The following is a 22,791-nucleotide window of genomic DNA, read 5'->3' as shown; positions in this document are numbered from 1 at the left end:
AACATCTCCTCCAGCAACAGAGTACAAAGAAACTATAAGGGAGTAAAAGTAACCACATGCATGCCCAGTTGGGGCAAATTATGAACAAATAGATAAAAAAGGCCAAAACCCACCGCCACTCCTTTTTTCTTTTTTTAACGTCTTTATTGGAGTATAATTGCTTTACAATGGTGTGTTAGTTTCTGCTGTATAACAAAGTGAATCAGCTATACATATACATATATCCCCATATCTCCTCCCTCTTGGGTCTCCCTCCCACCCTCCCTATCCCACCCCTCTAGGTGGTCACAAAGCACCGAGCTGATCTCCCTCTGCTATGCGGATACTTCCCATTAGCTATCTATTTCACATTTGGTCGTGTATATATGGCTGTGCCACTCTCTCACTTCGTCCCAGATTACCCTTCCCCCTCCCCATGTCCTCAAGTCCATTCTCTACGTCTGCGTCTTTATTCCTGTCCTGCCCCTAGGTTCTTCAGAACCTTTTTTTTTAGATTCCATATATACGTGTTAGCGTACGGTATTTGTTTTTCTCTTTCTGACTAACTGCCACTTGTAAGGTGCTGGCAGCAAAGACTGAGTACTGTGCGTGATCCCTGCCCACAGCGCCACCAAGCGGTGGGCAGGCCACTTAAGCCACACTTCCGGCCCGACACACTGGTCCTGCCCCTACCCTCTCGTCCCGTTTAGGGGACCAGCCTGCCCTCCTCGGAGAGGAGAGAGAGCAAGGGCTCCTGTTACTTGCTTTTCACACGAGGGGTGCTGCAGCCTGAGTCCCATGAAGCCTTGCCTGAATTCCTCCTCTGGCCTCTGATGAATTTCTAGTAATTAAAAGGTCCGAGGACCTAAGTCAGTAACAACCCTGCCAAGAGGAGAGTGGGGACCAATGGAGAGAGAAAGAGAGAGAAAGAGAGAGAGAGAGAGAGAGAGAGAGAGAGAGAGACGCCAAGACCCTGTGGCCCAGAGCCACCCCAAGGCAGTGGCTGCTTCAGGACCTTGGGTTCTCTGATACCTTTTTTTTTTTTTTCCTTATGCAAAGTGTAATTTATAAAAGATTAAATAAAAAGACTCAACAATAATATGAACAAGTGTCCAAGATTTTCTTTAACTCAATTAATGTGGGAATCAGGAAAATGTTGAAACTGATTCAAAGTGCACTAGAGGAACTGGGTATTTTAGGCAACTTTAATAAAGGAGTGTTAGGGTAGGATTGCTGGTTTAGATAGAAAACTGGTTCATCTCCTACAGGACTATAACTATAGCATCAGAGATTATTTTTTTCACCGTTCAGAGATTATTTGCCTATCTAACTGAAAAAATCTAAATTCAGGTCTGCCGGTACAGATCTGTAAAATAACCCAGTCCATAGGAAAGCAATCGCAGGTGCAAGCCCAGCACTGCACTGAATGCACACCCAGCAAATCTCACTGGTCTGTTTTCCAAGTTGTGGATAGCTTTGATGATACTGAAAACTAAATCCCTCCTTAACTTAGTCTGAGAGGAGTTTTGGTACTCAGAGCCTAGAGGTCTGGTAGGAAGGAAGGGAATAGAACAGTCAGACGCAGACAGGTATTTCCTCAGCTGGTTGGAGGACCAGCCCAGAGCGCACATACTCCCATACAAGCGTCCCTTCCCACACTTCTCAACTGAGCTCTGTAAAAGGACAACATTCGGACAAATAGCAGTGGATTTCAGTTCATTATAAATTAACCAATCAAACTCAATCAACTTGTGTATTTGAGAGTCCACTATGGGACCACGATCAGGTCGGTGTCCGCGGGTTCTGCGGATTCAACAATTGATCAGATCCATGATTGGTTGAATCCATGGATGTGAAACCTGGGGATAAGGAGGGACCCACTATGCCTTTTCACATAAGGGACTTGAGCATCCACGGAGTTTGGTATCTGCGGGGGTCCTGGAAGCAATCCCCCATGGATACTGAGGGATGACTGTATACAGATGCGAAGTACTCTAAGACCACCCTGCAAGACTTCATCGTTGAGGGACTTCCTTGGCGGCACAGTGGTTAAGAATCTGCTTGCAAATCTCCCAATTGGGATTGACATATATACACTAATATGTCTAAAATGGATAACTAATAAGAACCTGCTGTATAAAAAAATAAAATAAAATTCAAAAAAGGAAAGTTAAAAAAGAAAGAAAGAAATATGTTTGGGAGGAGGGTATTCCCTCCAAACGCATAGCTGTAAAAATGGCCATAAGGTGCTACATTATGTGCTTAAGAGTGGAGGCTTTCAATTTCTTTCTACAAATGGCAAGAAAAAAAGAGAGGAGAAACCTACAGATAAAAAAAAGAAACTTAAGAGATGTGTTGACCAAATGCCAGTTTCTGACATAGACCTTGTTTGGATCATGATTCAAATAACGTACTGTGGGGAAAAGATTATGAGACAGTTGGGGAAATATGAACATGGACAGGACATTTGATGATGCTAAGAAGTGATTGTTATAGGTGTTGTTATTTTTCTAAAAAGAGTCCATTTCTTTTTATTTTATTTATTTATTTATTTATTCATTTATTTAAAAAATTTTTTTTTTGCGGTACGCGGGCCTCTCACTGTTGTGGCCTCTCCTGTTGCAGAGCACAGGCTCCGGACGCGCAGGCTCAGCGGCCATGGCTCACCGGCCTAGCTGCTCCACGGCATGTGGGATCTTCCTGGACCGGGGCATGACCCCGTGTCCCCTGCATCGGCAGGCGGACTCTCAACCACTGCGCCACCAGGGAAGCCCAAGTCCATTTCTTTTGAAGATATATATTGAAATATTTACAAATGAAAAGATGAAATTCTGTGTGTGTGTTGGATAGGGGCTGGGTAGGGTATGGATGAAACAAGATTGGCTGTGAGTTGGTAATTGTCGAGGCTGGGTGATGAACACATGGTGATTCATTACACTATATTATCTACTTTTTTATGTCTGAACATTTTTATTAGTAATAAAGGCTAGGGCTTCCCTGGTGGTGCAGTGGTTAAGACTCCACCTGCCAATGCAGGGGACACGGGTTTGAGTCCTGGTTCGGGAAGATCCCACATGCCGTGGAGCAACTAAGCCCGCGTGCCACAACTACTGAGCCTGCGGTGTAGAGCCCACGAGCCACAACTACTGAAGCCCATGTGCCACAACTACTGAAGTCCACATACCTAGAGCCCGTGCTCCGCAGCAAGAGAAGCCACCGCAATAAGCCCGTGCACTGCAACAAAGAGTAGCCCCTGCTTGCCCCAACTAGAGAAAACTCACGGGCAGCAGCGAAGACCCAATGAAGCCAAAAACTAAATACATGAATGAATAAATAAATAAATAAAAAATAATAAAGGCAAAAAACCCCCACAATAATTATTATTTCTCTCGATTCCATGTGTTGGCTGGGCTCAGCTGGGGGATCCTTCTGTTGGTCTCACCTGGCGTTTCTCACATGACTACAGTTATCTGGCAGCTGGAGAGTCCAAGATGGTCTCCTCACAGGTCTGGGGCCTTGATGCTGGCTGTCAGCGGGACCTCTCCCTCCACTTGGCCCCGCATCACTTGGGAGTCTAGTGCAGACTTGCTCACGTGGCAGCTGGAACATTCCAAGAACCGGAAGAGGAAGCTGCAAGGTTTCTTGCCTAACTGCACGTCTACTGTGGTCTATCAGCCAAACTTGCAAAGCCTAGATCCAAGTGCTGGGGAACCAGACCACACCTCCTGAAGGGAGGAGCTACAAAGTCACATGGAAAAAGGGTGTGGCCTCAGGGAGGCATGACAAATTTGGAGTCTTACTTATCTCTGCTACCACAAAACTGTAAAGTAGTTGCTATTTACACGTTCACCATGAAACAGGCATTTGGCACCTATGATACCTGCTTAATTCAGACAGGGCCAGGCAAATAGGAGGATTTTAATAAACACTTACCGTATTGAACCAGACTGAATGAATTTAGACCCAAAATGTTTCCTCTCCTTGTTTTGTAATCTTCATAACCTTACTTGGTACAGTCAATGGACCAAACGGCCTGATAAAGATAGTTAAAGGATTGAGTAAAACCCTCTTCAGAATTTTTCATTCTATTTAATTTTAACAAATAGTGTATATATCAGCTAATGAATATTTCAGTCTTTCATGTATGAACCAAAAATGTAATTATGGATTTGATTTTACCAACGTTTGCTGCTTGCAGTAGTCTGTGATCACAAATCGCATTAAATGAAAGGTGAACCCCATTACGGTATCTGGAAAATGGAACTTAATAAGTTATGTAATTATGGGGAAAATCTGTGCAAATTGCAATTTTTATTAGGCAATTTTCCATCTTCATCTAGGCTCTAATAGTCTATTAGGTTTGTGGCAGTTCAGTGCTTTTATTAAGGAAGTTCTTTAACTTCTTTTCTGTTTGGTTCCTTATAATGAAGAAACTGTATTTTGGGGTAAAATGATCACAGGCCTGCTTTAACTTATCCTTTTCAATCTTATTACAATAGGAAGCTGAATTCTAAGTTAATTATTCAGCTAAAATTCTATAGATCCAATTTATGCTCATTTTATATAAAGACAGAGAGCTTAAGAGAATTTTATGCCAAGAAAAAAAAAATCTTACAATCCAGTTCTTTTCTATTTACTGCACCACGTTGAAATGTTGGCCAAAAGAAAAGAACTTAATTTTAAAATCTTATCAGGTCAGGTTTTCATCCTAAAAATGTTGTTTCACCTGTTTGGTGATTATGAAGCTATAAATCATTATATAGGATAGGAATTCAAAGTTGACACATGAAATTGCCCATCACACTACCTTTTTCTACTTTGTGGTTGTTTGTGGTAAGATTTTATGATATGTAAGATCCAGTAATGCTATGTTTAGCAAATTCTCAGGTTTTATTGTCATTTAAAAATTTTTGTAATATGTGTTTATTTAATTTATTTATTTAACTAAATTTATTTATTTATTTTTGGCTGCGTTGGGTCTTCGTTGCTGTGTGCGGGCTTTCTCTCGTTGCATCGAGCGGGGGCTACTCTTCGTTGCAGTGCGCGGGCTTCTCGTTGCAGTGGCTTCTCTTGTTGTGGAGCACGGGCTTTAGGCGCACGGGCTTCAGTAGTTGTGGCGCATGGGCTTCAGTAGTTGTGGCGCATGGGCTTCGTTGCTCTGCGGCATGTGGGAACCTCCCAGACCAGGGATCAAACCCGTGTCCCCTGCATTGGCAGGCAGATTCTTAACCACTGCGCCACCAGGGAATTCCTGTAATATGCTTTTAAATTATGATTTGATAAGAAGAAAATGACCCTGTGTCACTAAGTATTAGGAGAAAACCTTGTGGAAGGCCTGTCCAGGTTGCATGGGTATTTCTATGTGCAGCGTTGAAGGTGGCTCAGGTAGCACAGGGCTGGATTCTGCTCCAAGCTCAGTTAGAGATTTAAAGCATGGGCTTGGCCTGGAAACAGAGGGCATGACAAATAATGGTAGATGTGAGTAACTCCCAGTGCAACAGAACTCACCTGACTAGGCTCAGGGATTTGCACACTTTTGGTTTAGTTTTTTTTTTTTTAATTAATTTTTATTGAAGTATGGTTGATTTGCTGTGTTGTGTTAGTTTCTGCTGTACGGCAAAGTGGTTTAGCTTTAAGAACGTTTTGTTCCAGGTGCTCATGTCTCCATAACACTTTAGGTTTTCGAGGATGTGAAAAACACATCTGTCTCTTCCAACAAACTCCTTTACATCTTCTATATGTCACCCTTGCAGATGGTGCAAACAACCTCTCACTTGGTGAGGTGGGGCTTCCCAAGAAATAATGATCTGGGTTTTCTTGGGAATCAGTGATCCAACAGATTATTAAATTCGATCAAGATTTTGACTTCCATGTTGTAAGACCCTTGCTCCTTCCTCTCCTGTTAAGGTCATAGGTAACATTCATCTGATAACCGAGGTTTAACTCTACGTGTATTAGTATCTTTCTTCACTAATCTGGGACACTTCATGGCCCCTCAGAGTCTGTGTTTGTCATCTGGCTCTTCATTTTGAAAGATACTCAGGCTGAGAATGGTATTCTAGGTGCAGAATAATTGTCCCTCAAAACCTTGAAGAAATTGCTCTGTTGTCCTATAATTAGAATAGTTCTTGAGAAGTGTACTGATTCTTGTCCATTGTAGGAAATATTTATTTGGAAACTTCTAAGAGTTTCTCTCTCTCTCTGCTGTTCTGAATTTCACACACTGTGTCTTGGGTAGGTCTCCTTTCCACTGATGCTCAGAGGGCACTTTAATCTGGGGACTCAGGTGTCTTCAGCACAGTTACTCTTCCTTCGTTTTTTTTCTTCTCCTCCCTTTTCCTCCTGGATCTTCAGCTGAATTGCTGTTGAAATTCCTGGATCTCTCTCTGGCTCTCAGCCTTCAGGCTTTCCATCCTGGTCTCATGTGCATCCGAATCCGCAAGGAGCTCTCTCACTGGCTCCGCAGCACCGTCCATTCTGTTGCTTGGCCCATCCCTTCATTTCCAAGATTATTACATGCTCTTTTTCATACAGCCCTTTCTTACTTGGTGGATTCCCAGGAACTCACTCTCTTTGCTCTTGCCCACTGTTTGGCATGGCCTGGGGAGAAGACTGAGTGGACCTGCCTGGGGGTTACTGCTGCAGTGTGGCCAGCACCTGTTTGGACACCTCCTGGAATGTGCAGCCCCTTCCTTTCCCAGCACCCTGACTGCTCCCACGGTCCACAGAAGTCCACTCTTGTGCATGTTTTGGCCGGGTGAGTTCTCCTCCAATTCAGGCCCATCTGCCTTCTGAATTTCAGGGATTCTTCATAATTGCTGGTTTATTGAAGACATTTCTTCTTTTTTTGAGGACTCTGTCATAGATTAAAAAATACACGTATACGTGTGAATATGCGTGCATGCCATTTTTAGGCATTTGCCGTTAAAGGAAGCTGGATACACCATCTTCAGCCTCTCTGTGTTGTTCTGAAATTCTTTTTCCACTAAATGATATATTTTTCAGTATCCTAAAGTAGTCTTTGAGAACAAGATTCTTAGTGGTTGCATGACATTTTGTTGTATGTCTCTACCATTGTTTATTTAACTAAACCCTTATTATTAGAATATGATTTTTGCTATCATATAAAGCTATATAAGTATCATATACATTAGAACTGAGAACTTCTCTCCTGTTATTACCTCTTCATTTGTACCTCCTTGTGTTGTTATTCATGTATCCCATCTCCTGTTTTTGGGGTTATTGCCTTTTTGTTTCTTTTGGAAATGATAAATCACATTTCTTTTTTAAATTGAAATACAGTTGATTTACAATGTGTTAATTTCTGCTGTACAGAAAAGTGATTTGGTTTTACATGTATATGCATTCTTTTTTATAAATCATATTTCTAATGAATAATTTTCTGTATGTCTCTTGGGGCACATGTGCAGGATTTCCTTTAGTTGAGGGATTACTGGATCATAGAATACGTGTGTGTTCAACTTTATAAAATTGCTGTGGTCTTTTCCAGAGTGGTTTGGCAGTTCACACTCTGATCAGCAGTGGGACAAGTTCCTGCTGGTCTGTGTGCTCATCAACCAACATGCGTCAGGCTTCTTTTTGGCCAATCAGTTGGGTGGAGAATTGTATCTGTTATGGTCTGAACTGTGTTCCCCCCAAATTCCCATGTTGAAGTCCTAACCAGCAGAACCTCAGAATGTGACTGCATCTGGAGGTAAGGTATTTGAAGAGGTGATAAATTTAGAATGAGGTCACTAGGGTGGGCCCTACTTCAGTACGCCCGGGGTCCTCATTGAAGAGGAATTAGCACACAGATAATGAGCAGAGAAAAAAATGATGTGAAGATGCAGGGAGAAGACAGCCATCTGCAAGTCAAGGAGAGAGACTTCAGGAGAAACCCAACCTGCTGACACCTTGATCTCAGCCTTCCAGCTCCCAGAACTTTAAGAAAATACATTTCTGTCGTTTAAGCCCTCCAGTTTGTGGTACTTTGTTATGGCAGCCTGAGCAAACTAAATATAGTATCTAACTGTGGGGTTTGGGAAAACCTTTTATTACGGACATTTTCTAGTGTTTATAAGTAGAGAGAATAGTAATGTAACTGGCCTCATTTCCCCATCACCCAGCTGCGTGTGTTTACTGAAGTAGTTTAAGGCAGGTCACAGACATCGTATTCACTGTGGTCTTCAGTTGCATTTCCTGGATGTCTAATGAGGTTGAGTCATGATTATGTTTATGGGTCATTCTTGTGTGAAATATGTTCCATGTTTTTGTTTTATTTTTGTTCTTAGTATTTTGTGTGTGTGTATGTACTTTTTTTCTATTGGGTTATTTGTATTTTCTTTTCTTATTGACTTGTAACAGTTCTTCACATAGTCAGGACGTTAATCCTTTGGCTGCTCATATGTGTGGCAAATATTTTATGGCTTGTCAATTCACTTTCTGTATCCTTGGTTTTAAAGTTTTAATTTTGAGATAATTGGAGACTAATAGAAGGGTTGCAACATAATACAGAAAGTTCTTGTTTATCCTTTATCTGCCTTCCTTGCTGTTAACATCTTATACAACCTGCATAATATTTTTAGATGAACAAAAGTTCTTAGTTTTAATGTGCACATTAATATTAATATAAGAATATAATTTATATAATGTATAAGATAAAATAAAAAATAAAACATAAAATATACTTATATATAAACATATGTAGTATATAATCTATATTATTAAAATATATAAGTATACTAAAATAACTATAAATTAATATAAATATTATATATAAATGTACAATATATTAATATTAATTTTTCTTTTACAGTTGGTGCTTTCTGTATCTCATTTAAGGAATTCTTCTCTACTCAAGGTCATATGTTATCCTGTGCTAGCTCCTAGGCATTTTTAAAGTTTTGCCTTTCACATTTAAACCTTTGTAATCCATGAAGAGTTTCACCCATTAGAAGAGTTTCACCCATTTTTAAAGTTTTGCCTTTCACATTTAAATCTTTGTAATCCATGAAGAGTTTCACCCATTAGGTAAAAGGTAGGGCTTCTTTTCTATACGCATCGTCCCGATACTATTATTGAATGTTCCATCCTATAATGCCGCCTCTGTCACATAGGGTTTCCATATTTGCTAATGTGACGGGTGAGAAGGCATACCTAAGTGCAGGTTTAACGCACATGTCTCTTATGTGTTTGGCAGTGTCTCTTAAATAATATTTTCAAGATATGGAGTGAGAAGTGGTGGGCAGGGGAGGAATTAACAACTGCTGAGAACCTGTGATGTGTTGGCCCTGTCTGAGGCCCAGATGCATCGCTTCATTGAATTCTCATGGTGGCCTGATGAGATGAAGAATCGTTACCTTCCCCATTCTCAGTGAGGTTGTTATGCTCACAGAGCCACCAAGTGGCTGAGCAATGGCTCTGGCCAAGCCTGTGTGGCTCCACAGTTCTGTCCCCTGCAACACCTTCAGGGATGGTGTATATGTCCCAGGACCCGTCTGGTGTCAGAGGTGGGGTGCTGCCTCTCTTATTGCTGAAATAACAGTGGTGGAGGGCTGGTTAGCCATATAGGACCTTGGTCAATGTGGAATGTCAGCTTTCTCCTTGCCTGACTCCTTTTCTACCTTCTCCCCATCATCAGGACACAAAGCTTTATTAAAAGAAATGTTGCTTTAAACACGGAAAACTTTATGATCTTTCTAAAGAATTAAATCTATCAATCACAGAGATATTGTGATTTATAGGAAATATATATTTAGTCATTCAGATGACCAAAATACATTTCTCCTATATATTTGGTCTTCATGCACAGTCCCTGGCTCACAGCTCCCAAAACCCTTGGAATTTCCTACGTAAAAGTTTCTTTTATTATGTGAACGAGGTGACATTTAGAAGCACCCAAGGAAGGCGGCTGGTTGCCTGGAGAACCAACCCTGTGATTAGAGGGTAGGAATTTTCAGTCCTACCCTCTGATTTCTGGGGAGGCGAGAGGGGCTGGGGGTTGAATAAATCATCATTGGCTCATGATTTAGTCAATCATTACTGTGTAATGAAGCCACCATAAAGACCCAGAAGGACAGCTTTTCAGCCCCTTTTCACATCAGAGAAACAGAATGCTTCTGAGTGCCACCTTGCCATGCCCCAGGCTCCACGAGGACAGAGCTTCTTCGTTTGGAACCTTGCCCTATGTGTCGCTTCATCGGGCTGTTGATTCATATCCTTTAACATCCTTTTATAATAAATTGGTAATCGAGTGAGTAAATGGGTTTTCCTGAGTTCTGTGAGCTGTTCCAGAAAATTAATCGAACCCAAGGAGGGGGTCATGGGAACCTCTGGCTTATAGTCAGTTGGTCGGAAGCACAGGTAACAACCTGAGTTTGCTCCTGGTGTCTAAAGTGGAGGGCGGTCTTTTAGGACTGAGCCTTTTACCTGTGGAGTCTGATTCTGTCTCTGGGTTGATCGTGTCAGAACTGAGTTGAATTGTAGGACACCCTCCTGGCATCTGAGAATCGCCTATTGGTGTGGGGAAGTCTCCACACAAACAAGTTGGAATTGGGTGCAGGAACCCTTTCCAATCACTGACTATAGGAAGAAGTTGCAGAGACAATCTCTTGACTTAGGCAAAATATATATTTTTAATTGATAGTTTTGTTTGAATAGAGTTAAACTTGAGTTTTTGTGACTTTAGGATAAAAAAGTTATGACTCTAAATTGTCTGGTGACATTTCGCAACAATTATTTACATGTATGTCTGTTTCAACAAATTGAATGTGACACTCATTTGATACCCTGGAGCTTTTGAGTAATGTGCTTTTGGTATGTAAATGGTCTAGAGCCCTAAGGGCCTATTTCTGTGTTGCCTACTCATTCATCTTCATTTATGTGCAGGGAGACAGCCTAAGGAATCCCGGTTGACAGAAGGGTCTTAGAGGAGTGCTTTAATCTCTTGCTTCTTGCCTCTGTAGACAGTGTGCATGAGCACATTTTTATCAATGACATGAATGATAAAAACAAAGTCTTGGGACTTCTGGTTTCAGCCCCAACATCTAAAGAACTTAGAAGAAATAGATAAATCCACTATTTGGAGATTTTAAACTCTTCTGTCAGTAATTGATAGCTCAAGCAGGCATAAAATCAGTAAGGATATAAGTGACCTGAGCATTATCAATCAACTTCATCTAATTGACATTTATGGAATACTCCATCCAACCACAGCAGATCACCAAGATAGACCACATTCTGGACCATAGAACACCCCTTAACAAATTTAAAAGCATATAAATCATACAAAGTATGTTCTCAGAACAAAATGTAATGAAACTAGAAATCTGTAACAGAAAGCTGGAAAGTAACAGAACACAGTAAAGATAGCTGGAAAATTCCCAAATACTTAGAAATAGAACAATATATTTCTAAACAACACATGGGTTTGAAGAAGTCTCAAGACCTACAGGTGGCCAACAGGTACAGGAAAAGATGCTCAACATCACTAATCATCAGGGAAATGAAAATCAAAACCACGATGTGATATCACCTCACACGTGTTAGAACGGCTGTTATCAAAAAGACAAAAAGTAACCAGTGTTGGCGAGGGTGTGGAGAAGAGGGAACCCTTGTGCACTGTTGGTGGGAATGTAAATTGGTGCAGCTAGTGTGGAAAGCACTAATTTCAAAAAATTAAAACTTCTAGAAGAAAACATGAAAGTCTTCTTGACTGAGAGTTGGTGATGAGTTTTTAGGTATGACACTAAAAGCACAACCCATGAATGAAAAAACTGATAAGCTGGACTTTATTAAAATGAAAGCGTTCTTTGTGCAAGATACTCTTAAGAGAGTGAAAAGACAAACCATAGTATGGGAGAAATATTAACACATAGTTGATAAAGGACTTGTTTCTAAAATATGCGAAGAACTCTTAAAATTCAACAGTAAGGAAGCAAACAACTCAATTTAAAACTGGGCAAAAGATCTGAACAGAAACTTTATCAAAGAAGATATGGAGATGCAAATAACCATGAAAAGATACTCAACATCATTTGCATTAAGGAAATAGAAATGAAAACAATAAAATACCACTACAAATTTATTAGAATGGCTGAAATCCAAAAAACTGAATGCCAATTGTTGGCAAGGATGCAGAGCAAGAGGAACTCTTATTCACTGCTGGTGAGAATGCAAAATGGGACAACCACTTTGGAAGACTGGTGGTTTATTTTGAGCCTAAACCTAGTCTTACCAGATGATCCAGCAATCATCTACCTAAGTATTTACCCAACTGATTTGAAAGCTTATGTCCACACAAACACTTGCACACTAATATTTATAGCAGTTGTAATCATGATCACTAAGAATTGGAAGCAGCCCAAAATGGAATATTTTCCATTCATCAAGAAAAAGGTACGTAATATCAAGGCACACAAAGATACGGATGAATCTTCAATACATATCGCTAAATGAAAGAAGCCAGTCTGAAAGGCTGCATACTCTATGATCCTGATTACATGACATTCTGGTAAAAGCAAAACTGTAAAAATGGTAAATGGATCAGTGGTTGCCAGGGGTTTGAATAGGTGAAGCACAGGGGAACTTTTTAGAGCAGTGAAACTATTCAGTATGACACTGTAATGTTCATTGTGGATACACAACACTATGCATTTATCAAAAACCACCAAGGGATTTCTGTGTGCTTTAAAGTTAGAGAAGCACAGGTTTACCATGACCCACATACTCAAGAGCTCTCCACTCCTCTCTTGCAGCCCTAAGACAGAGGGAGAGTGGTTCTGTCCCAGCAGTCAGCTGTTGCATCCCTCCAATTTCTGCCATTTCAGTTCAGGTCCCATGCATGCTAAAGCTCTCCAGTCGCTCCATCTAAAACCTGACTTGCACAGGGGTAGCTGGTTGCCACGTAAGAAGTCCAACTACACTGACACCACCATCATGTGAGAATGCCCAAATTAGCTGGATGGAAAGGCCACTTGGAGAGAGAGATGCCCCACCAGCCCCTAGCTATTCTATCCATCCTGGCCCAGCTGCCAGACATGTTAGTGAAGAAAACCTCAGACGACTCCAGCCCTAGACCTCAACTGAATGAAACAGCATGAGACAAAAGAACCACCCAGCTGAGCCCACTCAACCCACAGAATTGTAAAGAGATAATAACAAATTGCTGTTCTTTGCTGTGAAGTATTGGACTTGTTTGTAAGGCCACAATAGATAACCAATCCAGAGCTGTAAGACTTTACCTTGATCTGGGGACTCCTGCCATGTTGCCTTGCTTCCCCAAAGAGAGAAATGCCTGAAATATTGGAAGAGACAATGGAAAAGATTTGCAGGCAACATTCCCAAGTCAAGACACACAGTTACTCTAGCTCACTCCTCGCCCTTCTCACTCATTCTCCAGCAGCTGGAAGAATGAACAGATTTAACGCATAGAATACAGACATGTGGACACAGCCGGAGAGAAGGGGTGGGTGAGGTGAGTTGGGAGGTTAGGTTTGACATAAATACACTATCATGTGTAAAATAGATAGCTAGTGGGAACCTGCTGTATAGCAGAGGGAGCTCAGCTCAGTGCTCTGTGATGGCCTAGATGGGTGGGATGGCGGGGGCGGGGGGGACGTCCAAGACGGAGGGGATATATGTATACCTATAGCTGATGCACTTCATTGTACAGCAGAAACTAACACAATATTGTAAAGCAGTTATACTCCAATTAAAAAAAAATAGTCAATAGCTAGGTCTTCACTTCTCTTTCTAAGGGAAGAATTAAAACAACGCTCAGGTTATCAGGAAAAAAAGAGTGATGGCATCATGCAATTCTGAGGCAGGCTTAGCGAGCTACCCCTACTCAGTGATGACCAGAAAGGAAACAACGTGGGTCTTAGGCATAGATGTTACAAAAATAGGGGTGGAGGGCTTCCCTGGTGGCGCAGTGGTTGAGAGTCTGCCTGCAGATGCAGGGGACACGGGTTCGTGCCCTGGTCCGGGAGGATCCCACATGCCGCGGAGCGGCTGGGCCCGTGCGCCATGGCCGCTGAGCCTGCGCGTCCAGAGCCTGTGCTCCGCAATGGGAGAGGCAATAACAGTGAGAGGCCCGCGTACCGCCAAAAAAACAAAAACAAAATAACAACAAAAAAAACCAAAAATGGGGGTGGAGAGGGCAGATGCACACTTTAACAAGAATTAGATCACACAACTAAAGAAACATCTTTTGGGGACTTACCTCATGGTCCAGTGGTAAAGAATCCACCTTACAATGCAGGGGATGCAGGTTTGATCCCTGGTCAGGGAACTAAGATCCCACATGCTGTGGGGCAACTAGGCCCGCGCGCCACAACTACTAAGCTCGCGCACCTCAACTAGAGAGCCCGCGTGCCACAACTACAGAGCCCACGCGCCCTGGAGCCTGTGCACCACAACTAGAGGAGAGAAAACACGCTCGCCACAACGAGAGAGAAACCCGTACACCACAATGAAAGATCCCGCATACCTCAACGAAGATCCCACATGCCTCAACTAAGACCCGACTCAGCCAAAAATAAATAAATAAAAAGTAAATAAATCTTTAAAAAAAAAAGGAAACATCTTTTTTTTTCTTTCTTTTTTTGGCTGTGTCAAGCGGCTTACAAGATCTTAGTTCCCTGACCAGGGATTGAACCCGGGCCCTGGCAGTGAAATCGCCAAGTCCTAACCATTGGACTACCAGGGAATTCCCTGAAGAAACGTTTATTTAAAACTTCTCCAAAGTCTCAAAGAAATTGTCGTTAATCTTAATCATAGGGCATGCCTATTTAGCAAGAGGTCAAGCAGAACATCAAAGACAGGAGCATCAAACAACAGAAAGAGAAGGAAAGTGGCTCTTGGAGACTCAGTGGAGGGGAAAGCTTTTTAAAATCAAAACCACCTCAGAAGCACCTTAGAATCAAATCTGTCCTGCTGTCATGGAGATGAGATCCGAGGGAAAACCCACCAAGTGCAAGGGGCAAAGGCAGAGGCGAAACATGATTAGATGCTGGGTATGAAAGCTGACGGTAAAGATGCAGCACACAGAGGGTTTTCCCGAAGAGAACAGAACAAACGTAACAAAACCAAATTTGTAGACAAAACAGAAAGATCACTGTAATTTGTACACTAAAAGGATTCTCTTACTATAACAAGACAAATCAGTATAAAGTCATCAGGACCAATACAAATCCTATAGGCATCAGGGTAGGATAAAGTCATCTTATCATGGGAAATTTTAGGTTGGCTTCAGACTTTCCTCCAAGACTCAAGTTGCCAAAAGATAATGGAACAATTGTTGGCAGAGTGCGGTGAGGGAAAGCCTTTGAACTAAGAACTCACAACTGCTTCTTAAATTATATGCTTTAGTTGATGGAAGACATATTAAAAGAAGAATCAAAATAAAGAATTTATGAATATGAAGAATGAAGTCTGTGGTGAGCCTTGAATCTAAATAAACAAAATTATTAGGTTAAAATGACTATGGCAATTGTGGCCATAAACCAGAGTTTACTTATTAAAATGTTATTATTTTTGCATTATGCTGCTTATTCAAGAAATGTAGGAGATCATAGAAATCTCAGCTAGGGCTAGCAGAAGTAATGGAAGCAGAGAGAATTGGAAAGCATCTCTGTCTTTTTCATTTTTTCTACAAGGGGAATGTCTTAGTCTATTTGGGCTGCTATAACAAAATACCACAGACTGAGAAGCTTTTAAACAACAGATATTTATTTCTCACAGTTCTGGAGACTGAAATTCCGAGATTAAAGTGCCAGTGTTGTCAGGTGAAGGCTCTCTTCTGGGTTGCAGACTTCTTCTTGTGTCCTCACATGAAGGAAGAAACTTGGGAGTAGGGTGGGAGAGTCTTAATCCCATTCATAAGGGTTCCACCCTCATGACCTAATCACCTCCCAAAGGTCTCATCTACTAATACCATCATCTTTGGGGTTTAGGATTTTAACATATGAACTTAGTGGGGGAAGGGGGTGGAACACCTTCATTAGCTTTTTATTTTTAAAGCTAATAAACATATTTTGACTTTTTCATACCACCCCCTAATTTTAGACAATCACAAACTTCAAGAAATTCCTTCTAAATATACACGTGACATGTCTAAATCACTTCTCTATTGGCATACTCATTTATGTACTTGACCTGACTGGTTTTGAGAATTTTATGTTGTCTCCTCCTCCTACTGTGCTTATCTCTCTCAACATGTATCTACTATAGTTTTTCTTCATATATTCCAATGCTGTGTTATTTGGTGCATAAAAGCATCAGCTCATCTCCATTGTGGACTGTAACCGTCATCATTGTAAAGTCATCCTCTGACTTATTTAAGGCTTTTTGCCCTTGATTTATATATTTGATGATAGTATTGCTACCCATACTTTCTTTTGTTTACATTTACCCTGTGTGTGTGTGTGTGTGTGTGTGTGTGTGTATATATATATATATATATATATATATGTATATATATATATATATATTACATCTTTATTGGAGTATAATTGCTTTACAATGGTGTCTTAGTTTCTGCTTTATAACAAAGTGAGTCAGTTATACATATACATATGTTCCCATATCTTTTCCCTCTTGCATCTCCCTCCCTCCCACCCTCCCTATCCCACCCCTCCAGGCGGTCACAAAGCACCGGGTCGATGTCCCTGTGCCATGCAGCTGCTTCCCACTAGCTTATGTTTGTTAGTGTGTATATGTCCATGACTCTCTCTCGCCCTGTCACAGCTCACCCTTCCCCCTCCCCATATCCTCAAGTCCGTTCTCCAGTAGGTCTGTGTCTTTATTCCTGTCTTACCCCTAGGGTCTTCATGACATTTTTTTCTCTTCTTAAATTCCATATATATGTGTTAGCATACGGTATTTGTCTTTTTCTTTCTGACTTACTTCACTCTGTATGACAGACTCTAGGTCTATCCACCTCATTACAAATAGCTCAATTTTGTTTCTTTTTATGGCTGAGTAATATTCCATTGTATATATGTGCCACATCTTCTTTAGCCATTCATCCGATGATGGGCACTTAGGTTGTTTCTATCTCCGGGCTACTGTAAATAGAGCTGCAATGAATATTTTGGTACATGACTCTTTTTGAATTTTGGTTTTCTCAGGGTATATGCCCAGTAGTGGGATTGCTGGGTCATATGGTAGTTCTATTTGTAGTTTTTTAAGGAACCTCCATACTGTTCTCCATAGTGGCTGAACCAATTCACATTCCCACCAGCAGTGCAAGAGGGTTCCCTTTTCTCCACACCCTCTCCAGCATTTATTGTTTCTAGATTTTTTGATGATGGCCATTCTGACTGGTGTGAGATGATATCTCATTGTAGTTTTGATTTGCATTTCTCTAATGATTAATGATGTTGAGCATTCTTTCATGTGTTTGTTGGCAGTCTGTATATCTTCTTTGGAGAAATGTCTATTTAGGTCTTCTGCCCATTATTGGATTGGGTTGTTTGTTTTTTTGATATTGAGCTGCATGAGCTGCTTGTAAATTTTGGAGATTAATCCTTTGTCAGTTGCTTCATTTGCAAATATTTTCTCCCATTCTGAGGGTTGTCGTTTGGTCTTGTTTATGGTTTCCTTTGCTGTGCAAAAGCTTTGAAGTTTCATTAGGTCCCATTTGTTTATCTTTGTTTTTATTTCCATTTCTCTAGGAGGTGGGTCAAAAAGGACCTTGCTGTGATTTAGGTCATAGAGTGTTCTGCCTGTGTTTTCCTCTAAGAGTTTGATAGTTTCTGGCCTTACATTTAGCTCTTCAATTCATTTTGAGCTTATTTTTGTGTATGGTGTTAGGAAGTGATCTAATCTCATACTTTTACATGTACCTGTCCAGTTTTCCCAGCACCACTTATTGAAGAGGCTGTCCTTTCTCCACTGTACATTCCTGCCTCCTTTATTAAAGATAAGGTGACCATATGTGCATGGGTTTATCTCTGGGCTTTCTATCCTGTTCCATTGATCTATCTTTCTGTTTATGTGCCAGTACCATACCATCTTGATTACTGTAGCTTTGTGGTATAGTCTGAAGTCAGGGAGCCTGATTCCTCCAGCTCCATTTTTCGTTCTCAAGATTGCTTTGGCTATTCGGGGTCTTTTGTGTTTCCATACAAATTGTGAAATTTTTTGTTCTAGTTCTGTGAAAAATGCCAGTGGTCGTTTGATAGGGATTGCATTGAATCTGTAGATTGCTTTGGGTAGGAGAGTCATTTTCACAATGTTGATTCTTCCAATCCAAGAACATGGTATATCTCTCCATCAATTTGTACCATCATTAATTTCTTTCATCAGTGTCTTATAATTTTCTGCATACAGGTCTTTTGTGTCCTTAGGTAGGTTTACTCCTAGATATTTTATTCTTTTTGTTGCAATGGTAAATGGGAGTGTGTTCTTGATTTCACTTTCAGATTTTTCATCATTAGTGTACAGGAATGCCAGAGATTTCTGTGCATTAATTTTGTATCCTGCTACTTTACCAAATTCATTGATTAGCTCTAGTAGTTTTCTGGTAGCATCTTTAGGATTCTCTATGTATAGTATCATGTCATCTGCAAACAGTGACAGCTTTACTTCTTCTTTTCCGATTTGGATTCCTTTTATTTCCTTTTCTTCTCTGACTGCTGTGGCTAAAACTTCCAAAACTATGTTGAATAAGAGTGGTGAGAGTGGGCAACCTTGTCTTCTTCCTGATCTTAGTGGAAATGCTTTCAGTTTTTCACCATTGAGGATGATGTTGGCTGTGGGTTTGTCATATATGGCCTTTATTATGTTGAGGAAAGTTCCCTCTATGCCTACTTTCTGCAGGTTTTTTATCATAAATGGGTGTTGAATTTTGTCAAAAGCTTTCTCTGCATCTATTGAGATGATCATATGGTTTTTCTCCTTCAGTTTGTTAATATGGTTTATCACATTGATTGATTTGCGTATATTGAAGAATCCTTGGATTCCTGGAATAAACCCCACTTGATCATGGTGTATGATCCTTTTAATGTGCTGTTGGATTCTGTTTGCTAGTATTTTGTTGAGGATTTTTGCATCTATGTTCATCAGTGATATTGGCCTGTAGTTTTCTTTCTTTGTGACATCCTTGTCTGGTTTTGGTATCAGGGTGATGGTGGCCTCGTAGAATGAGTTTGGGAGTGTTCCTCCCTCTGCTGTATTTCGGAAGAGTTTGAGAAGAATAGGTGTTAGCTTTTCTCTAAATGTTTGATAGAATTCGCCTGTGAAGCCATCTGGTCCTGGGCTTTTGTTTGTTGGAAGATTTTTAATCACAGTTTCAATTTCAGTGCTTGTGATTGGTCTGTTCATATTTTCTATTTCTTCCTGATTCAGTCTTGGCAGGTTGTGCCTTTCTAAGAATTTGTCCATTTCTTCCAGGTTGTCCATTTTATTGGCATAGAGTTGCTTGTAGTAATCTCTCATGATCTTTTGTATTTCTGCAGTGTCAGTTGTTACTTCTCCTTTTTCATTTCTAATTCTATTGATTTGAGTCTGCTCCCTTTTTTTCTTGATGAGTCTGGCTAACGGTTTATCAATTTTGTTTATCTTCTCAAAGAACCAGCTTTTAGTTTTATTGATCTTTGCTATTGTTTCCTTCATTTCTTTTTCATTTATTTCTGATCTGATTTTTATGATTTCTTTCCTTCTGCTAACTTTGGGGTTTTTTTGTTCTTCTTTCTCTAATTGCTTTAGGTGCAAGGTTAGGTTGTTTATTCAAGATGTTTCCTGTTTCTTAAGGTAGGATTGTATTGCTATAAACTTCCCTCTTAGAACTGCTTTTGCTGCATCCCATAGGTTTTGTGTCATCATGTCTCCATTGTCATTTGTTTCTAGGTATTTTTTTATTTCCTCTTTGATTTCTTCAGTGTTCACTTTGTTATTAAGTAGTGTATTGTTTAGCCTCCATGTGTTTGTATTTTTTACAGATCTTTTCCTGTTATTGATATCTAGTCTCATGGCATTGTGGTCGGAAAAGATACTTGATACAATTTCAATTTTCTTAAATTTACCAAGGCTTGATTTTTGACCCAAGATATGATTTATCCTGGAGAATGTTCCATGAGCACTTGAGAAAAATGTGTATTCTGTTGTTTTTGGATGGAATGTCCTATAAATATCAATTAAGTCCATCTTGTTTAATGTATCATTTAAAGCTTGTGTTTCCTTATTTATTTTCATTTTGGATGATCTGTCCATTGGTGAAAGTGGGCTGTTAAAGTCCCCTACTATGAATGTGTTACTGTTGATTTCCCCTTTTATGGCTGTTAGTATTTGCCTTATGTATTGAGGTTCTCCTATGTTGGGTGCATAAATATTTACAATTGTTATATCTTCTTCTTGGATCGATCCCTTGATCATTATGTAGTGTCCTTCTTTGTCTCTTCTAATTGTCTTTATTTTAAAGTCTATTTTGTCTGATATGAGGATTGCTACTCCAGCTTTCTTTTGGTTTCCATTTGCATGGAATATCTTTTTCCATCCCCTTACTTTCAGTCTGTATGTGTCTCTAGGTTTGAAGTGGGTCTCTTGTAGACAGCATATATATGGGTCTTGCTTTTGTATCCATTCAGCCAATCTGTGTCTTTTGGTGGGAGCATTTAGTCCACTTACATTTAAGGTAATTATCGATATGTATGTTCCTATTCCCATTTTCTTAATTGTTTTGGGTTCGTTATTGTAGGTCTTTTCCTTCTCTTGTGTTTCTTGCCTAGAGAAGTTCCTGTAGCATTTGTTGTAAAGCTGGTTTTGTGGTGCTGAACTCTCTCAGCTTTTGCTTGTCTGTTAAGGTTTTAATTTCTCCATCAAATCTGAATGAGATCCTTGCTGGGTAGAGTAATCTTGGTTGCAGGTTTTTCTCCTTTATCACTTTAAATATGTCCTGCCAGTCCCTTCTGGCTTGCAGAGTTTCTGCTGAAAGATCAGCTGTTAACCTTATGGGGATTCCCTTGTGTGTTATTTGTTGTTTTTCCTTTGCTGCTTTTAATATGTTTTCTTTGTATTTAATTTTTGACAGTTTGATTAATATGTGTCTTGGCGTATTTCTCCTTGATTAACTATTTCCTTTCCCATATTAGGGAAGTCTTCAACTATAATCTCTTCAAATATTTTCTCAGTCCCTTTCTTTTTCTCTTCTTCTTCTGGAACCCCTATAATTCGAATGTTGGTGTGTTTAATGTTGTCCCAGAGGTCTCTGAGACTGTCCTTAATTCTTTTCATTCTTTTTTCTTTATTCTGCTCTGCAGTAGTTATTTTCACTATTTTATCTTCCAGGTCACTTATCCGTTCTTCTGCCTCAGTTATTCTGCTATTGATCCCATCTAGAGTATTTTTAATTTCATTTATTGTGTTGTTCATCATTGCTTGTTTCATCTTTAGTTCTTCTAGGTCCTTGTTAAATGTTTCTTGTATTTTGTCTATTCTATTTCCACGATTTTGGATCATCTTTACTATCATTATTATGAATTCTTTTTCAGGTAGACTGCCTATTTCCTCTTCATTTGTTAGGTCTGGTGGGCTTTATCTTGCTCCTTCATCAGCTGTATGTTTTTCTGTCTTATCATTTTGCTTCTTACTATGTTTGGGGTCTCCTTTTTGCAGGCTGCAGGTTCGTAGTTCCCATTGTTTTTGGTGTCTGTCCCCAGTGGCTAAAGCTGGTTCAGTGGGTTGTGTAGGCTTCCTGGTGGAGGGGACTAGTGCCTGTGTTCTGGTGGATGAGGCTGGATCTTGTCTTTCTGGTGGGCAGGTCCATGTTTGTTGGTGTGTTTTGGGGTGTCTGTGGACTTATTATGATTTTAGGCAGCCTCTCTGCTAATGGGTGGGGTTGTGTTCCTGTCTTGCTAGTTGTTTGGCATAGAGTGACCAGCACCGTAGCTTGCTGGTCGTTGAGTGAAGCTGGGTGCTGGTGTTGAGATGAGGATCTCTGGGAGATTTTCGCCGTTTGATATTATGTGGAGCTGGGAGGTCTCTTGTGGACCAGTGTCCTGAAGTTGGCTCTCCCACCTCAGAGGCACAGCACTGACTCCTGGCTGCAGCACCAAGAGCCTTTCATCCACACGGCTCAGAATAAATGGGAGAAAAAGTAGAAAGAAAGAATTAGTAGAAGTAGAAAGAAAGAAAGAAAGAAAGAAAGAAAGAAAGAAAGAAAGACAGAAAGGAGGGAGGGAGGGAGGGAGGAAGGAAGGAAGGACGGAAGGAAGGAAAGAAAGAAAGAAAAAAGATAAAGTAAAGTAAAATAAAGTAAGATAAAATGTAATAAAGTTATTAAAATAAAAAATAATTATTAAAAAAAAAATTAAAAAACAACAAAAAAAAACCCGGATGGATAGACCCCTAGGACAAATGGTGGAAGCAAAGCTATAGAGACAAAATCTCACACAGAAGCATACACATACACACTCACAAAAAGAGGAAAAGGGGAAAAAATCATAAATCTTGCTCTATGAGTCCACCTCCTCAATTTGGGATGATTCGTTGTGTATTCATGTATTCCACAGGTGCAGGGTACATCAGGTTGATTGCGGAGCTTTAATCCGCTGCTCCTGAGGCTGCTGGGAGATTTCCCTTTCTCTTCTTTGTTCTCACAGCTCCCGGGGCTCAGCTTTGGATTTGGCCCCGCCTCTGCGTGTAGGTCTCCGGAGGGCGTCTGTTCATCGCTCAGACAGGACGGGGTTAAAGGAGCAGCTGCTTCGGGGGCTCTGGCTCACTCAGGCCGGGGGGGGAGGGAGGGGCATGGAGTGAGGGGCGGGCCTGCGGCGGCAGAGGCCGGAGTGACGTTGCACCAGCCTGAGGCGCGCC

Source organism: Stenella coeruleoalba (genome assembly GCF_951394435.1).
Source record: "Stenella coeruleoalba genome assembly, chromosome: 20".
In the NCBI taxonomy this organism is placed as follows: domain Eukaryota; kingdom Metazoa; phylum Chordata; class Mammalia; order Artiodactyla; family Delphinidae; genus Stenella; species Stenella coeruleoalba.
Note: the sequence above shows the minus strand (reverse complement) of the source record.